Source organism: Nyctereutes procyonoides, unplaced genomic scaffold (genome assembly GCF_905146905.1).
Source record: "Nyctereutes procyonoides isolate TBG_1078 unplaced genomic scaffold, NYPRO_anot_genome, whole genome shotgun sequence".
Taxonomy (NCBI): domain Eukaryota; kingdom Metazoa; phylum Chordata; class Mammalia; order Carnivora; family Canidae; genus Nyctereutes; species Nyctereutes procyonoides.
Window position 1 is genome coordinate 5,874,705 of NW_026575144.1, and position 19,324 is coordinate 5,894,028.

Consider the following 19,324-nt stretch of genomic DNA (forward strand, 5'->3'; position numbering starts at 1 on the left):
CCCTTCTCTAGAATTCTAGCAAATATTACCTCGTAGATATGGAAACTGAGTGCTGGCACATCTCCTCGCTTTTCAAGTAAAACTGGAAATCTGGGTTTTTATGTAAAATCTCCTAACTTTTAAATGTTGGCAACTAACTAAACATTTTTAAATCCCCTCTATATAGATGCAAATATACTCCTCCATCTCCACACATACACACACTCACACATACATATGTATACACACTTGTAGGGTAAGTCCAGCCCAGAGGCCACCAGTTCTTAACCTGCAACATATGCAATAAATATTTATTGTATGAAGACATCAAAACTATTTCTTTCCCTCCAATTGAGGGATAGATACAAGAGAAGTCCTGGTATTGGAGACCAGCATCTGGGATTGTCAGAATGGTACAGCATTAATTTTTTATCTTTGCTCTATTAAGAGAAGTGACCACTAAAATTTATAGATATGTTTGAGAGAAGTTACCATCAAATATTTCTTCTCTGTTAAATGAATACTTCGTAAAGGACCCTAGTCCAGATGTCATTACAGATGGACTGTACTTCAGATGGCATGGACTTTCACTGCTGCATCCAATGTCAAATTGAAAACAGTCCTATTCTTTCCATACTCTTGATGAATATTATTTCAAGATGATGACATTAAGTCATGCATAAAAAGTTATACATGCAATATTGTGTCACTAAGACTTAATTACAGGATATGTTACATTGAAATCCATACCTCTCACAGCTAGCCATGGTTCTGTCTGTTTCCTTTGTTTTTTTTTTGTTTTGTTTTGTTTTGTTTTTTGTTTTGTTTTTTTTTTTATCCAGAATGGTTTCATCTTAGGAGATGATATCTTAATTGGGGAAAGAAAACTGCTACCAAAATTTGGAGGATACATTAAATTCTGGTTTTTCTCTGTCAAGTTTTGTTTCCTGTGCTCTTTGCCCCATTGCTGTCCCTCAACACCTCTTCCACTCCAAAAGAAAGCAAGATTTGACAGACTGAGAATGTGCTTTCTATTCATTTCTTGAAGAATTAACTTGTGGAAGCTCTCCCCAGGTCTTATTCACCAGGAAGCTAGGAAGCTCCTCCTTTCCTACTGGATGCCTGACCCTCCTCCACATCCTCCATCCCTTTACCCCTACAATTGCAGTGGGACTTGCCTTAAGCTAAGCTAATCAGCTTGTGGTCATTGAGAGCAGGATCTAAGAAACGATCTGAGTTCTTCTTAATAGAGGCGATGTAAGATGATATCTAAGGAGAGGACTGTCAGATGACATGGCCTCAACACCAGAAGAGTGATGCATAGGCATGGAGCAAAACCTGGAGGCAGGGAGAAAGTTCCAGGAACCATAGCTCATGTTTCTAATTGCATCCGAAGGACTGCCAGCTCTCCTGCCTTGGAGCTCTTTGAGACACCTCTGTACTCTCATAAAAAAGACTCCTTCCTCTGCTTCTGTTTTCAAGCCAGCTCATATCTGTTCTTAGGGCCTGATGAAGTCAACAGTAGCTTTACCTTGCCAACTTTACCAACTTTAATCAGGGATATTACACAATATGAAACTACATAGCCCTCTTTTCAATTCAAAGGTGGCTAATTGGAAAATGAAATGGATGGGATACCTTAAGAAGCCTCATCCCAAATTCAGTCAAATTTTTATGGACAAAGTGAGCAGAAATACAACATGCCAAATATTTTATTGAGACAGGGGCCTCCTTATTTATTTCAAGTCCTTGTATTGAGAACACTGTGCATGCACATGCAAAGCTGCTGTGTCTATTGGTTTTTCCAGAGAAGTGAAGAGGCTACAGCAGAAGGGCAGATAGAATGTTTGGGCCCGCCTTCAACTGGGTCAGCCCCAAAGGGAAAGAAGGGAGTCAGATGGAACTCATCCCATTTAAGGACATCACTGATTGCTATTGTACCAAAATTTGTTACCAAAACCTTGCTGGGATTTACTCCATATAAGAGGGTCCCTGCCTTGGTTCCTTTTTATTAGGCTTCAACCCCACCCCCACCTCAACCAGAGCTTTAAAGTTTTACTTTTAATTTCACCCAACTTTACTCTTAGCTTTATAATGACTTTAACTGTTCAATATTTAATGAACCAATTAATTAAATAACATTTATTATGCTGTAGGACGGTGGTTCATGTATTTTAGTATGCATCAGAATTACCAAGGGAGCTTGTTAAAAACTCCAAGCGCCCACCAACCCAGAGATTCTGATTCAATAAGTCTGAGGTGCGGGGAGCAGGAATCTCATTTTTAACAGCCCTGCTGCATCTGATCTGGGTGATCGGTTGGCTAAGTTTTGGGATGTGCTACCCTAGGGATACAGGATTTTAGGACACAGCGTGTTCTATAGGCGGTAAAGAAGACAGGCAATAGAGTGCAAACGCAAAAGCCCGTGTCCATTACTCACTAGCTGTGTGATTTGGGGCAAGTGATTAAATGCTCTGCAACTCAGTTTCCTCATCTGTAAAATGAGAACAATAATAGTACTGGAGTCACAGGGTTGTTGTGGACATTGAGTGAGGTGATACAGGTGAAGTCCAGATCTCATGCTACCCTGCCTGGGACTCTCACTGACTCCAGATGCCTCTTCCTCCTTCCAGGGCAACCAGGCCAAAGGGTCAGCCTCTGCTAAGAGAATCTCACAAAATTCCAGTCCATCTGTGTGTCTTGGGGAAGAAAAAGGCAGTCGTCTGAGGTAAAATAGGTGTGATATGAGACGCCCACTCCCCAGTCAACTCAAGGGTGAAAGACTGTATGATGTGAAGATAAACAAGAATGGTCACTACAACCAAAGTAACCCCCCCCCAAAAAAAAAAATCTCTCTGGGACAAGTGACACTTTCCCACCTAAACAGTCACATAGGTAGGAGCATTTACACTGTGTATACACAGATTTCACTGTCCTATATATAGAAAAAAATAGGTCGCTGCTGGCCACTGACCTTCGCCAGCCCAGGGTGACCACCTTAAATCAATCGCTTGCTGTAACACAGCTGAGCTTAGCAATTTTAATGAGAAATCTGGTCCTGCTGGATTACTGTTCCTGGACCACATCTTGTCAGCAATTCCTCAGGAAATTATTCAACCATCCCCAATTGCAAAGAAACAGATGGCGTACTGGAAAAAAAAATCTGAAGTGTATGCGCTGGTAAAAAGCAAATTTAAGGACACAAAGGCCAAGGATGACACAAATACTAAAAGTACTTCTTCCTCAGAAAAATGGACTTGTGGATATTTTTTGTTTTTCCTGTCCTTTTAAACTGTGAACTACACCAGTCATCAGCATGCATGCTCACTGGAGAGATCTGCTTGACTTTTTAGAGCCGTTTAACGGAGACAGCTTGTTTTAATAATACAGAATAATACTGATCAAACGCTCTCATGGAAGATCAAGTTTTAAAATTTGTATTAATGCCCTGCTTTCATTCCTCTAATATCCTATAACCAAAACTCCAGGATCACACTCTATTATGCCAACTGCCCATGAAGAAATGCTGAATTATTATTAAAAATTATTGTGGCACCTGAGAAAATAGCAGTGTAACCCTCATGAATATTAAATCTTTTCATAATGATCAGTGTCATTACCATGAATACTAAATGTTACGAATTCATTGCAAATTATGCTTAGTGTGAAAACTTGGCCTGTAACCAAAAAGTCTGAATTACACTTGGCAAATGCTTGGACTGACTTAAGTTATAAAAAGCAGGAAAAGGAAAATGGATAAAATATTTGACCTTCAGTCTCAGAAGCCAAAGGGCATGAGGAATTTTGCAAAAGAAAGCAAGCCACAATTTTCAAATATTTCATGTGAATGTTAGAATCTTCTTCAGAGTCCCCATATATGGTTAATTATACCCCAGCGAAGAAAAGTCAGAGAAATGTGAGGAAGGAGAGACTAGTGCATTTAGTTATCAGTCTGTAGTTGCACTTGGATGGCATTAACTTGGACAGGTTAGTACTGAGCATGTCATGGAAGTGATTGAGCCCTGAGAAGACATTTGTGAAAAATGATCATTTTATGACAGAGACTGCAGTTTTAAAAAGCCAACTTGTAGTCCTCACATTTCCCACTGAGTGTTCTGCTTCACAAACAGAAAGCCACATCTATACGAAAACAAATGTAAAGAGTACTTTTTATGGTTAACTGATCACAAGCCTTCAGCCATGTGTTTTTATATTTGCATGACATTCAGGCAAATAAAATGGAATGATTGATTCTCAAGACCTTCCAAAAGCAGAGGAACAGACGGAGTTTTAGGCAAAGAGATCCTAATGAAAATCCAATGGGAAATGTATGTCTCTCAGGGAGATTATGACTGAAAAACTGGGGGACAATTTATAATGAACTGAAACCTACATTTCCTGAGCATGCCTTAATAGGGTCACTTACAACTATATATACTGAGAAGGCCTCCCCACTCTTGCTGAGTGATTAGAAATCACAGGGGTTTTACATCAAAGCAAAGAAGCTCACATCAAAATTCTCTCCTTAGAAAATAGGTTTTCTAAATCCACAGATAGTTAGCACTCTTCAAAATTAAGAGCATGTTCAACATAGATTTAAAATCTGTGGTTTTACTGTAGTTTTACCCCAAAACCAGTTTAAGATCCATCGGAAATTTCCTTTAAAATATCTTACAATATCCTTAAGATTTAGAAAAAGTTCGGGTGGATGGACAGATCTGAGCAGCTCATAATTTCCTAAAACATTCTTTCACTGTCTTCAACCATAATTCTTTAAGGTGATGGAGAATACAGGACAGATGCTAATTTTGCCTCTGGGAATTTCTACGAAGTTATAGGATGGCACTGAAACTGCAAAACAGCAGGATTTAACTAAACAGAACATCAATCAGTAAAGAACAGTATGGTATGCCTGGAATCCATTCAGAATGTCCTCGGGGCAGATTCCAAGATGTTTTTTCCCCTTTAAATTTTAAGTGTCACAAGTAATGTCTTACATTCTTCCAGTAATTTCTTAAATTATATAATCACCGCCAACCAAGTGGCTCCTGAGAGTTACTCAGCTAATGATCCACCGGTAAAAATTATTGGGCTCTTCAGAATAATTACTTTGCATTCTTCTTGAATTCACCCAGATTCCCTTAGTGTCCTCTGAATCTCCTTGGTTTCAACAAGACTTTCTCGATAGTGTCAGAAGTCTTCAGTCTGAGGGGCCCAGATTAGAAGTACAGATAAAAATTCTTCATATGTTCGCAGAGAATCATGAATAATATTTCTAAGTTCAAAAATAGTCCCTACTTACTTAACAAGGCAAGCAAATTGAGTGAAATTTTAAAGCAATACCATGAAGAGAGAAAATGTTCAATATTCCAGTTTAAATGAAGTCCGATGAGAGAGCATGGTAAAATGGAAAAAAAAAAAAAAAAAGAATGTGGTTTTTGATTCCTGGGTCTTTCACATAAAGTGAATAATCATTTCGTTTTTCTATGTCTCTGGGTCTTCGTCTGTAAAATGGGGAAAACTATACATCTTGCAGGGTTATGGTTAGGATTAAATGAAAGAGATTTCTAAAGCATGTAGCACCTTGACCAACACCAAAATATGTCTCAGTAAACACTTATTTTCCCTAGGATCAGAGCGTCTCCTTGCAAGTGTGATTTCTGTTTGTCTGCAGAGGCCTGGGGCAGAGCCAGCCATTTTAGCAAATCTCCCATTTATAAAGGCCACTCATTAAATAATAGCTTTTCTTCCTCAATAGAGATTGCAGATTACAAGCAACAGATGCCCATTCAAAACAGCTCAAATACAGGAGGACAATTGAAGGATGTGGGGAAAGCTCGAGAAGTTGTCAGTGACCAAGGCAGCTAGTCTGCTTCTCCTCAGTCTCTCTTGGAAGCATAGTGGCCTCTTCTTGCTTCTCTCCTCTTGCTGCCTTCCCTCACCCGCTTCTCTTTGAGTTGGCAAGCTTTCTCTGCCTATTAAGGCACATGGCTCAAAATGCACCCTGTCCCGGGCCTGCTGCTACACGACGTCTGCATTCAAGCATGCGCCACCCAATGAATACACACTGTCTTTGACAACAGACTCTCACAACAGGAAATATGGTTTGTCTCTGGCAAATTGTGTTTATCTTTGGTACAAGAGGTTGTGGCAGGAATGCGAAACCGGGGAAGCAACTTCCCCATGAAGGCCAGGGCCCATCCTTCTAGCAAACACTGTAACTGGAGACCGCTCTAAAAGAAGAATGTACAAGGCTGGCACCCCAGAGCAAATCTACTCAATCACCTCAATAAGATGTTACCTGCTTCATATTTATCAAAAGGCTGGAGGCATCAGTGAGATTGCAGACTGGTGCTATTGGCCAGTGGGCATCCGTAGCTGTCATGTCTCTCAAAAACTAGGATTTGAGCAACCTAGACATGGCCTGTGAACTCAGGCCCTGAGAAACCATCAAAATTCTCAACCACTTCCAGAATTAGAAAATGGTGCCAGCTTATTGCCTTTCCTGTTTCTTCTCTCACACTTTATAAATGCCTCTAGTCACTCCCACACACATACCACACACACTCACCCACAGCAAGGGTCTACTGAAAACTCACTTCCATAACCAGTCTGCTCTTACTCCCTTACTTGTCTTTCTTATGTGTATTTTCTTCTCCTTCTCTTCTTTTTTTCCACTTACTTTCCTTTATAATATCCTCAATCCTTCTTTCATTTCCTAGTCCTTGAGCACTCAATTCCAGAATGAAGTTTAAATCTGTACAGAATAAGTCTTATAGTGGTGGCCAAGTTTTATAGAAAGATGCCTATTGGGTATCAATACATTTGACACTTAGAAGCAAAAAATGTCACCTTATTTTATTTGTTCTAAAACAAGTTTGCTCTGGTACTAAACCCCCCACTAATCACAGTGTTGATAATCTGAATCTTGGACATATTTAGGGAGGCCTTTCCTGTCTCTAGAGGACTATTTAATAGTCCCAAAGAGTGTTTCCAATCCTTAAAATTGGAGAAAGAGGCCTCTTATCTTCAGACCATCATGACTATCTTTGAGATAGTCATTATCCAAGATACACACATATAAACACACACACACACACACACACACACAGGTCATCTGAAGTCAAGTGTTTCCCCTGGCTTTTGCCAAGCTCAGCCACAGGATCATTTGCTATGGTTGCAACCTAATTTGTAGATTTTTCGGGCATTGATGCTGTCATTCTCACCTGAGGTACGTCCATCTTGGGATGGGAGTGAGGAAATCCATCTGCATCCCTCCAAGGTCAAACCATATCTCCTTCCTCCAGTTCTTGGAGGCCACCTTCTTTTCTAAAAAGCCATTCCCTTTGTGAGTCTAGATATTAAAAAAACGAAGAATTGGTAACCTCCCCCTGAGGGCAACAGATGTCCAACTTCTGGGACTCTAAGCTTGCTTGCTTTCTGGAAGGTATAAAAGAGAAAAACATTTCTCATTTATTTTCTGACTTTTCCTGTAATCGTGAGAACAAGACAAATATTGATACCACTTGCTTTAGCAACTCCTATAAGTGAAACTTTTTAAATGACTGTGCTTGGGGCCTCTTCCCAAGCTGTTGATTCCAGGGTCATTCTCCCAGAAGCTGAAAGTGAGCATTTTGACCAACTATTTGGTATAGAAGGGGTCATGGAAAGGAGATACTTCAGACACTGGTGCTCTCAAACAGCTAGGTGACCACACAGACTTTCTAGTCTGGTCCTCCATTTCTTCATCCACTAAGTAGTAATAATATTTGTTATTATTAGATGTTCTGAGAATTAAATGGGATGACATTTGAAAGTATAATTCACATCATATTGTGCAGCAGCTGGCTTAAGAGCCATGCCCAGGCTATTGAAAGGTATTACACAAGAAATTTCTCATGCTGTACGATGAGGGAGCCACCTTCAGAGTGCACTCTAACCAGTCAGTAAGCCTTCTTGCAAAACAGAGTTTAAAACATTCCCTTAGGGCAGGCCGGGTAGCTCAGGGGTTTAGTGCCGCCTTCAGCTCAGGATGTGATCCTGGAGACCCGGGTTCAAGTCCACGACGGGTTCCCTGCATGGAGCCTGCTTCTCCCTCTGCCTGTGTCTCTGCCTCTCTCTGTGTGTCTCTCATGAATAAATAAATAAAATCTTTAAAAAAAAATAAAACATTCCTTCATAAAGAGCAACAACTTACAAAGAATGCTAATCAGAGCAGGGGGAAAAAAAAAAGCAAGATAAAGACAGAAGACAGAGACCACTCAAGTTATCTCCACAGTTCACCAAAAAAGCTGGCATCCAGCATTTTGCAAAGCATATTATTCATTTGCTCCCTGACTTCTTCCCTACCTCTCACCAGAGCCAAAGGGCCCAGAGGCACCCCCAGGCCCAGAGGCACCCCCAGGCCAGGCCTGAGCCTGGGAGCCTATGTCCCACATGGAAGTATGTGAGCTGATCTGATATTGTCATACGTGAGGCAAAAGGAAACTTCTGTGTAAAGACAGGTGTAGGAAGCAAGGAAAAATCCCAAAAGGGAAACCCCTGGAGTTGGCAGAGGAGAAGTGAAGGCAAAAATAATAAGAAGAAGACGAAGATGAAGACGAAGAAGAAGAAGAAGAAGAAGAAGAAGAAGAAGAAGAAGAAGAAGAAGAAGAAGGAGAAGGAAGGAGAAGGAAGAAGGAGGAGAAGGAGAAGAAGAAAGAAAAGAAGAAGAAGAAGAAAGAAGAAGAAGAAGAAGAAGAAGAAGAAGAAGAAGCAGTAGTGAAGGCAAAGAGATGGTCTATAACATGAGATATGCACAGCCAGGCTAGGCCAAGAATACAGAACTTAGAAATGCTCCAGAGCCAACCTGAGGAAGGTGAGGGCACCTTTAATAGGAGGGTCCAGAGAGCATGGAGGGCAGAGAGCACTGAGGGGTGTGCTTTGTGGGCTCCACGGAGAAATGTAAACCTTTTGGTAATAATAGTAATTCTGGAATGGCTGATAAAATATAGCTAATATTTTTTAATATTTTGAAGTATTTTGCATACTTAAGTATTTACTCTCACAGGACCCCATGAGGCAGTCTGTTGTGGTCTCCATTTTATACATGCAGAAACTGAGGCCTCAGAACCCACCAAGAAGACACAGCTGAGAAGCAGGAGAGGGGGAATCCAAATATGGGAGGTCTGTTTTCAGAGTCCAGACATGCCTTGGCCCTTAAGAGAAACCAGGCATTCCTTGAGGCATCTTACATATGGTAACTTTTTTTTTAAGATTTTTTATTTATTCATAGAGACAGAGAGAGAGGCAGAGACAGGCAGAGGGAGAAGCAGGCATCATACAGGGAGCCTGTCGTGGGACTCGATCCAGGGTCTCCAGGATCACGCCCCGGGCTGCAGGTGGCGCTAAACCGCTGCGCCACCGGGGCTGCCCCATATGGTAACTTAATACTGACAGCACCCTACTACATAGTTACCATTATAAATCAAGTACAAGTCTGTGGACATTTATACAAAAAATACACTACTCCGACCAAATTGGTCAGATATGTAAGAAACATTTAACAGCATTCAGCAATTAGTTGTAAGAGCCCTGAAGTATGAAACAAATCCCAGGTCACACCATCATCCATGCTCCGAGAGAAGCAATGCACCTCTAAAGAGGACATGCCCTGGACCGGCACAGGGGCTCTCGGCTTAATTATGCTTATTAAAGATTATCACCAACAACTTTGTGAAAAGGAATCTGAGACTCAAGTCACCCCACTGAAGAGCACCCATTCAAGAGCCTATCATATATAAAGATAAGTTCAGTTTCTACAGATAACATACACACATGCATACACACACATATGTAAGGTAAACAGTACATCCTTACAGAATTCAATCTGAGTTTTGAACATGATTTTTAAAAAATAACCACACAGAAAGTTAAAAATAGAACTACCCTATGATCCAGCGATTATACTACTAGGTATTTACCCAAAGAATACAAAAATACTAATTCAGAGGGATACATGCCCCCCCCTGCATTTAGCAGCACTCAACTATAAAACAGAATGAAATCTTGTCATTTGCAACAACACAAATGGAGCCAGCGAGTATTATGCTAAATGAAATGTCAGTCAGAGAAAGACAAATACTGTATGATCTCACTCATAGGTAGAATTTAAGAAACAAAACCAATGAGCAAAGGGGAAAAAAGAGAGGGAGGCAAACCAGAAAACAGACTCTTAACTATAGCGAACAAACCAATGGTTATCAGAGAGGAGGTGGGAGGGGCGGTGGGGTAAACAGGCAATGGGGATGAAGGAGTGCACTTGTTGGGATGAGCACTGGGTGACGTATGGAAGTGTTGAATCACTATATTGTACAGCTGAAACTAATATTACACTATGTCATCTAACTGGAATTTAAATAAGAACTAAAACAACAACAACAAAAACACACATAACACCCTCAGCACAGTGTCTGAATCTGGTAGGAAATAAGCAAAGTAACATTTGTGGGGAGTTGAATTCTGTGTCAAGAACTACTTTAGAAGAAGAAAAAAACAACTTTAGGACCTTCACTCTCATTTAAATTATTCATTTCACAAAAGCATTATCTGTTTAACCCAAGTCTAGGAAATTTTCTTTCAAGACCAAGAGATAACCTTCCAAGGGGCAAATATTTAACGAAAAGAGGAACACTGATGAAATTAAAGTATTTTGAAATTAAATAGTTCTACGTTAAGGTACAGCTTAAAGCAGTGGAGCCAAGAGACTACTGTACCTTAATGGGAGTCCGTATCTGGCATCCCAGCTTGAGAATGCCTTGCAAACGTGTACTGTGGCCAAAGAGACTGAGGGCCACATGAACAATACGGTGACAGACCATATTATGCGGCTATTAATAGTGTCAGTAGGAGACCTGAGCGTTGCTGAGACAGAACTGGAGTATTATGCCTGGACGGGCATGCACAGACCATCACATTGTCAAGCACATGTAGAAAAAAAGAAAACCAGAGATCAGAGAAATAGACTGATGCTCAGAAAAATGGAAATGGAAGGACATCTCTGCTGCAGAGCAATGTGCCCCGATAGCTCAGACTTTGGGTTTGCAGACTCAAGTTTCAAAAGGTATGGCCATCCTTTTCAGCTGAGCTGATGGTGAATAATTACATCCTGTCTACATTTCTCCTCAAATTAGATGAATTTTAAAATAGTATGGTGACAGGCAGGTTTCATGGCAATCATAATTGAATATTTTGATGAAGAATTTCTTCTGTACTTCACTAGAGCTTTGCTGTCTCATTTTTCTTAGGTGGTGTGGATTCTAAGGGAAGGGAAGCTAATGTTGAAGTACATTATTTGACCAAATAGCCATGTAAAGAATACCTTTGGTCAGTCAATTGTAAAAATAAGATTTTTTTCTTACCTTTCTTTTGTTAAATAAAAAGGGAGAGGCCTCTCAAGGAAGCAGATGACTTCTGACAGCCACTTGTCTGTAGACTCCAGGGAAAAGAGCAAAACAAGATAGTTCCAGATCTGTGTCTGAGGCCACCACTTCACTAGCATTAATGTGAATCCTGATCCCATCGCTGAACTAGAATTGACATCCTAGACAAACTGCCTGACCTCTCTAAGCTTCTCCTTCCTCCTCTGCAAAATAAGTGAAGTTGTATCTATTTTTGTGGGGGGTTGGGAGATTCTAAACCTAAACATATCTAGGTTCAGTTTTCATTGTTTCCAGAAGGTTTAACTGGGGATCACATGACCAAACCTGCCAATGAACAAACGTTAAGCAAAAACTGTACCCATCAACTCTAATATTGGCACCGAAAGATGAATAGGAGGGACTGCTTTCAGAATAATTTGTTTTTCTTGGCATTTATTTCTTACTTTTTAAAATCCAATCTTATAATTCCTATAGCTGTGATGCTAAAATGCTATCCCCTATTTTGAAAATGGTAAAGTGCATAAAAATCTGTGTAAAAATCCTATGCACATCAAGGCCTCATAGGAACACACATTTGCCAAAATATGCTTGTACCTAGCAAACCTTCATTTCATGGAGACAACTGGATATTGCTCTCTTAAGGGTTTGATTATTGTCAGAATGCCTGGGTGGCTCAGCCGTTGAGTGTCTGCCTTTGGCCCAGGGCATGATCCTGGAGTCTTGGGATCGAGTCCCACATCAGGCTCCCTGCATGGAGCCTGCTTAGTTTTCTGGCTATGTCTCTGCCTCTCTCTCTCTCTCTCTCTGTGTCTCTCATGAATAAATAAATAAAATATTTTTTTTAAAAAATAGTGTGATTATTGGATTTAAGTGATGCTTGTGAAAGAATGAGATTGTTACTTGGATTTACAATGAATTATATGAATAAATCAATGTAAGGCATTAATATTTTATTAATAATTATTAAGATATATTGGAAAGGCATACATTATACTAGGTAGTTGGTAATATATGTATAGCATTTACTACATTGTTGTCATAAAGCAAACACTCAGAAAATGATAGCTGGCCTTAGTAAATATCCTGTAGAAAATAAGAGTAGAGTTAAAATAAACTGGCAAAGTACCAGTGTGTTCTTTTGGAACTCATCTTGCCAAAATCAAGCCAAAACAGTCTGCTCTTTGTAAACTGTAGCACCCTACATTCTAGAAGAAATCATTTTATTTCAACATCGGCATATTTAACTTTTAAATGGTTATTAGAAGATCCACTATGTCAATTGTGGATATTATTGAGTATCTACTTTTCTTTTTAGGCAACTCTGATTTTATTTTTTTAATATTTCAGTCATTATATACTAGTGTATTCTCTTTGGTTGGTTTCACCAATCTATTAAAAACACCTGAATCTATTATTCTGTTACTAAACACATTGTTCAGCAGCCCGGGTGGCTCAGCGGTTTAGCGCTGCCTTCAGTCCAGGTTGTGATCCTGGAGACCCGGGATCGAGTCCCATGTCAGGCTCTCTGCATGAAGCCTGCTTCTCCCTCTGCCTGTGTCTCTGCCTCTCTCTCTCTCTCTCTCTCTGTGTGTGTGTGTGTGTGTGTGTGTCATGAATAAATAAATAAAATCTTTTTTAAAAAAACACACTGTTTCACCTATGACTATTTTTGCTATACAACATACACCACAATTGTCAGCTATTGCTTTTCTGGCTGCATCAACTAGATAGAATTCATGGCTGCAGATTTCTAAATTACAATGCTTCACCTTTCACATTCAATAAATCTCTTGTCTCACTTAATCAAAAATTATATCCTCCTCTTCTAGGGCAATACGTGGAGGCTTAATGCCATATGAAATCTATGTATCTATTAAATCTTGTTTTGTATTCATCTTGCTAGAATATTGACAGCTTGTGGTCCTTCTGAACTTAGAGCCCAGAAAATATCTTAGAAGTACAGTGGTGGCTTACATTTCCATATGGCATCTGCATTTACCTACCCTTCTGAGACACCATCATACTGATACTGAAAACAAAACAGATAAACCCACAACGATAAAGAGAATGACAATCTGATCACCAGTGAGCAAGAGATCTCAAAATTTCTGTAAGACAAAAAAACAGATGGATGAGTCTAAAGACTAATGGAGAAAGATGGAGAAAACTGCAACCAGAATACTAATGAAGTAGACTGCAATCAATGAGAGAAAATAGATTTGCCCTGGAATACTAAAAAATACCAGGCACGGTGGAGGACAAATTTAAAGCATAGGCTTGAGGAGAGGATTAACTGTGAGTCTACAGATGGAACAGTCAACATTCTTCCTCTTACCTACTCCCATGAAGAACACTCTAAAGTGAGATATTTATCTCCCAGGGGGAAAAAAGGCATCCTCTGGATCTGCTGAATAAATTATCTGGGAAGAAGGAAGGCAGTCAGTACAGGAACTAGCACCCCTGAGCAAAGATCTCTTTATTCTGGTATTCAGGAGTCCCCATGCATCATCTCTGCTTTTCTACCCCCACTTACCATAGTTGATTCTTTCCTCTTCACCAAGTTCCATCCACATACATTAAGCTCACAGTCCATTTTTCCATCTCATCAATGATGGCATTTAAGAATAGCCGAAACATGCAACATAAAGACAATGGGCAAAAATGACTGAAGATGAACCAGGATAATTCAGGGATGGAGGAAAAGAGAGAGAAAGGGAAAGAGAGAACAAAACTACTTCTAGTTGGTGTTCCTGCAGAGGATCTAGAAGATAATGCAACATAAACCAAGAAGAAGATGCTATGAAAACAGAGAAAGACCAAAACAAAACCTTCAGAAATCCAAAAATTGTCACATTTTAAAAAATCAACAACACACTGTAATATTAAATCAAGCAAATCTCTCAGAGCATAGGACACAGAGAATGAGATAGAAGACATCATTACACCTTGACTAAATAGCAAACATTTTCATTTATCTCCAATTTTTAGAATCAACCTGCAGACAAACTGTGAACTACCTTGCGCTATCAGTCAGAATGTGTATATTCTCAACCCTGTCGGTGTAAAAGGAAAGTGGTAACTGACCAAAAATGTAATGGGATGAAGGGAAGTGGAGGAAAGTATGGGAACACTGGTGTCTCATCATCACAGTCCATGATGATGCAACAAGAGATGGTGGTTTACTGTCAGGAGTTGAAAAACTGACCTGTCAAGAAACCAAGTGTGATTTTGGATAGAAGTGAGGAAAAAGATATAGAGGCCAGTATTATTAAACTAATTCTTTGTATATTGTACTAGAACACTGATAAATAAGAAAAATAAATTAAGAAACAGCAATATGAGCAATTTTATGTGAAGAAATGGAGAAAAATACATGAATAGACCAAAGCAAAGACAATGATAAGTGGTTGCCTCTGACAAGTGGGACTGGAGTAAGGAACTTACCAGAAGCCAAGAATTATTGCTTTTCATTCTAAGTGTTTCTATACCTACTTGACATTTTAAACCATGAGCATTAAATACAATATACACATTAATTTTAATGCACTGTTAGAAAACTAAACATCTTCCATCTACCTCAATCTCAAAACATTTAAGAGGCTGCCTCTGACCTTTTGTATTTCTTTGGTGGATGCTCAACATTCCCAGCATTTCAGCATCATGGGGGTCATTTTTCAGCCATGCTTGTTATGATAAGGCTATATTTACCTGTGTGATAGTGTGATCTATCTCCAAACTAAAAACTAGTAGTAGACAGAAATGAGCAGCAATAATCTCATCTCACCTGTAGAGTCAGATATGCTCACAAAGGATGTTGATATTTAGCCTTCAAAAATATGCTGAGTTCATTACAAATGAAGTAAACCCTTGATTATTTAGAATTCTTAACCAGAATCGCTACTTTGCTGCATTTTACCCAAGAGGAGAAAGGAAACACACGTGTGTTCACATCTCACTCCAGCCCTGATCTAGTGGAAAAACTAAGTTCCCAACCATGCCCAGTATAGATTCATATCAATTTCCCTGGACTCACCGAGGTTCAGAAAGGTAATGTGTAGAACTAAGAGGCTTTTTTTTTCCTTCTTCTTTGTACCTTTTAATATTTCCCGTTTTTGCAAAATGCAGATATATTACTTTCAGTAGATAAAAAGAAAACAAAAGCTCTCAGGGAGTTGGTGGAGAGCTAGGAATGAAAGCTTGAGAGACCTCAATTATCAAATAAAGAGAAATACATTTCAATACATTTCAATTCCAAATGATGCACTAATGAGCAAGGAAGGGGGTGGAGGGTTTCGATTTTTACTTACACGGTGGTACAGCTTCCTAAAAGAAGTTCTGGTCGAGCCCTGTGTCAACCTTCCCCTTCACTGAGCTTGTAAACTGCTAAAATCTCTCTTACCATAATTTTCCTTCTCATTTTCATGCTGTTCTATGTCACTAAATTCATCTTTTAAATTCATTGTGTGTATTGGGTTTATTTGTTTACACATTATAAAGGTAATCCGTGCTCCATACAGAAATATTAGAAAATACTGAAAAGCACATTTAATTTTGCAATCTGCTTGGCAACTTACTGTGAACATTCTTACTTCGGTAAATATATTTCTCCCCAAATTGTTTACATGTCACAAAATATCCCATCTGATGCCTGTCTTATACTTGTCTTAATCTTTTATTGTTGGATATTTCAAGTGTTTCCAGTTTCTGACTATGCTCAATAATGCATTGGTGAATATCTATATACATACATTTTTGAACACATCTCTGAGACTTACTTCAGATAATATGAAATTACTAGATCAAAGGCCATACTTTTTTTCATTTTATAAGCATTCTCATTATTATTTTTTATAGTATACATCTAGTCCAGTTCATTGGAAACAATTTAGGGTATATTAAGGGTGATTTGAGAACTATTCTTGGCAACACATTCTGCTTTGCACAAACTCAAAAAATCTCCAAAGTTTTATCTTATTGTAGCTATTACTAGGATTTATAAATCAACCTATATGAAGGAAATTTCAGACCAAGAATGATTCTCCAGGATCACATGTCAGCAACAGAAAATGCTGTTACTTATCAAGAACTGAACATGTGCCAGGAACTATGCTTAATATATTACATGAATTATATAATCTAATCCTTACAATAACCACTGGAGGCAGGGGCTATTGCAAAAGAAGAAAACAAATTTTTTAGAGGTTAAACAATTTGAAAGACCATATTTTAAAGTCTTCCATAAAATCTATTACTTAAAATCTTTTAATTCATTAAATTCCTTTTAATCCACATCTTTCTTTTAATCCACATCATCTCATCCTTTCAGGATATGCCCTTTTCAATACATCATTTTGAGATTGATATGTAGAAAAAAAGACCAGAAGTAATTCATCAAATATACTGGAAGTAAATATACCAAAATGTCTTTATTTGACTCTGAGTAATGAGATAATGGATGATTTTGCTTTTTACCCTTTACAGAATTTCTCAAATTTTCTCTATGATCACATATTACTTCTTTAATTTAAATTTGCCAACATTTATTGGTCAGGTTGTGGAGAAAGAGGAATCCTCTTCCACTGTTGATGGGAATACAAAGTGGTGTTGCTACTATGGAAAATAATATGGAGATTCCTCAAAAAGTTGAAAATAGAGCTAACCTATCACCCAGCAATGGCACTACTGGGTATCTACCCCAAAGATACAAACATTGTAATCCAAAGGGGCACCTGCACCCCAATGTTTATAGCAGCAATGTCTGCAATAGCCAAACTATGGAAAGAGCCCAGATGTCCATCAACAGATGAATGGATAAAGAAGATGTGGTACATATATACAATGGAATACTACTCACCCATCCAAAAAAAATGTAATCTTACCATTTGCAAGAATGTGGATGGAACTAAAGGGTATTATGCTAAACAAAATAAGTCAATCAGAGAAAGACATTTATCATATGATCTCACTCATATGTGGAATTTAAGAAACAAAACAGATGAAATAAGGGAAAGGAGGGGAAAATAAAACAAGATGAAATGAGAGAGGGTGACAAACCGTAAGAGACTCTTAATCATAGGAAACAAGCTGAGGGTTGCTGGAGGGGAGGGGGTAGGGGATGAGGTAACTGGGTGATGGAATGAGCACTGGGTATTATTTAAGACTGATGAATCACTGACCTCTACCTCTGAAATTTATAATATAGTATATATTAATTAGTTGAATTTAAATCGAAAAAATAATAAATTTGTCAACATTTAAAATCTAAAACGTCAGCATTCATGTGTATAGTTTATACAGTGCCAACCTGTTTCCATATCCAACTTCTCCTTTTGTCTTAATCTAAACTGCTCATGGACCTTTGAGAGAATTACATTCAGTTCTCTGAAACTGAGAATTTCAATTCTCACTTGAAGAAATGGAAGGCTCCTCATCCAATGGAGCCAAATCCATAGAACTGGCTCTGTCAGTCAGATTCTCTAACTGAGATATAGAGACTGCCATTAGTAACTGGTAGGTTCTAGAGCTGAAAAGTCCTATAGAAAAGGCATAATGTCAAGTGAAATAAGTCACACAGGGAAAGACAAATATTATATGATCTAACTTGTATATAAAATATATATATATTTTAAAAACCTAATATTTCAAGACCAGATGGGTGGTTGCCAGAAGAAGGGGAATAGGGACAAAATGTGTGAAAGAGCCAAAAAGCATAAGCTTCCAGCTAAAAAATAAATAAATCATGGGGACATAGTGTACACCATAGTGACTAACACTGTATTGCATATATTTGAAAGTTGCTAAGGGAGTAAATCTTAAAAGTTGTCATCACAGGAAAAACAATTCTGTAACTAGGTACAGTGACAGATGCTAGTTGGACTTAGTGTGGTAACATTTCATAATATCTACAAATATTGAATCATTATGCTGTACACCTGAAACCAATATATGTCAGTTATATCTCAATTTTTTAAAAAAATCATATAGCACAGGTCCTATAGCATAAGAGCCAGAGTAACTCCTCAGCTCGATGAAGTTTTGGGATACAGGTGAGGTCCATAGCCGATGACCAAGAAAGAATTCTTGAGACGTCTTTGGTGCAAAATGGTGGTTTTATTAAATCACGTACAGGACCCATGGGCAGGAAGAGCTGCTGCCCCGGCCTGTGAAGGGGTGGCTGATTATATACCCAGGAGCTGGGGAAGGTAAGCAAAAGGGAGATTTCAAAAGGATTTTCGGATGCTAAGGAGGACCTAGAAGATACTAGAGGCCTTGCCATTGTCAAGTTAAAGATTGCTTTTCCCTCTAGCAAGGCATTCACAGCAAGACAACTGGAAACTTCCTAAAGAAATTCGAAGAGATCCCAATCGCACACATTAAAGCATCCTACAACAACACGCAGATCCAGGTGGTCTCTGCCGCTAACCAAGCCCCTTGCCCGCACTTCCTGTGGCATCGAGGGATTCCGGAACGCCAAGAAGGGCACGGGCGTTGCTGCACAAGCAGCAGGCGTAGCGGCCGCGGTGAGAGCTACGGGGAAGGGCGGGACCCACATCCGAGGGGTGGTGAAGGGCCTGGGGCCAGGGCGCTTGTCTGCCATCAAGGGACTGACCAGGGGGGGCCTGGAGGTGACCTCCATCACAGACAACACTCCTGTCCCGCACAATGGCTGCCGCCCCAGGAAGGCTCGGAGGCCGTGATGGAAAAGAAGCCTGCCCTGAACCTGCCCTCACGCCCTACCTGCAGCTGGACCTCGTAGGAGGCACCCTGTCAGGGCTGTCTCCAGGGGAGGGCTTGCTAGAGACCTCTCAGGGAGGAAGGGGGAGCCTTGCTTGTTCCTCCGACTGGAGACCAGTGTCCAGAAGGGACTCGAGAGGAGCTCCAGGACAGCTGCCACTTAGACTCCAGAGCCAATAAATGCTGCCTCT

At 39.5% G+C, this 19,324-nt stretch overlaps 1 pseudogene; it reads left to right on the forward strand.

Annotated features, from left to right (window-relative positions):
* The window catches only part of LOC129499109 (28S ribosomal protein S11, mitochondrial-like), a 49,719-nt pseudogene extending 30,623 nt beyond the window's left edge, over nt 1-19,096 (forward strand).
* Nucleotides 19,097-19,324: the final 228 nt, after the last annotated feature.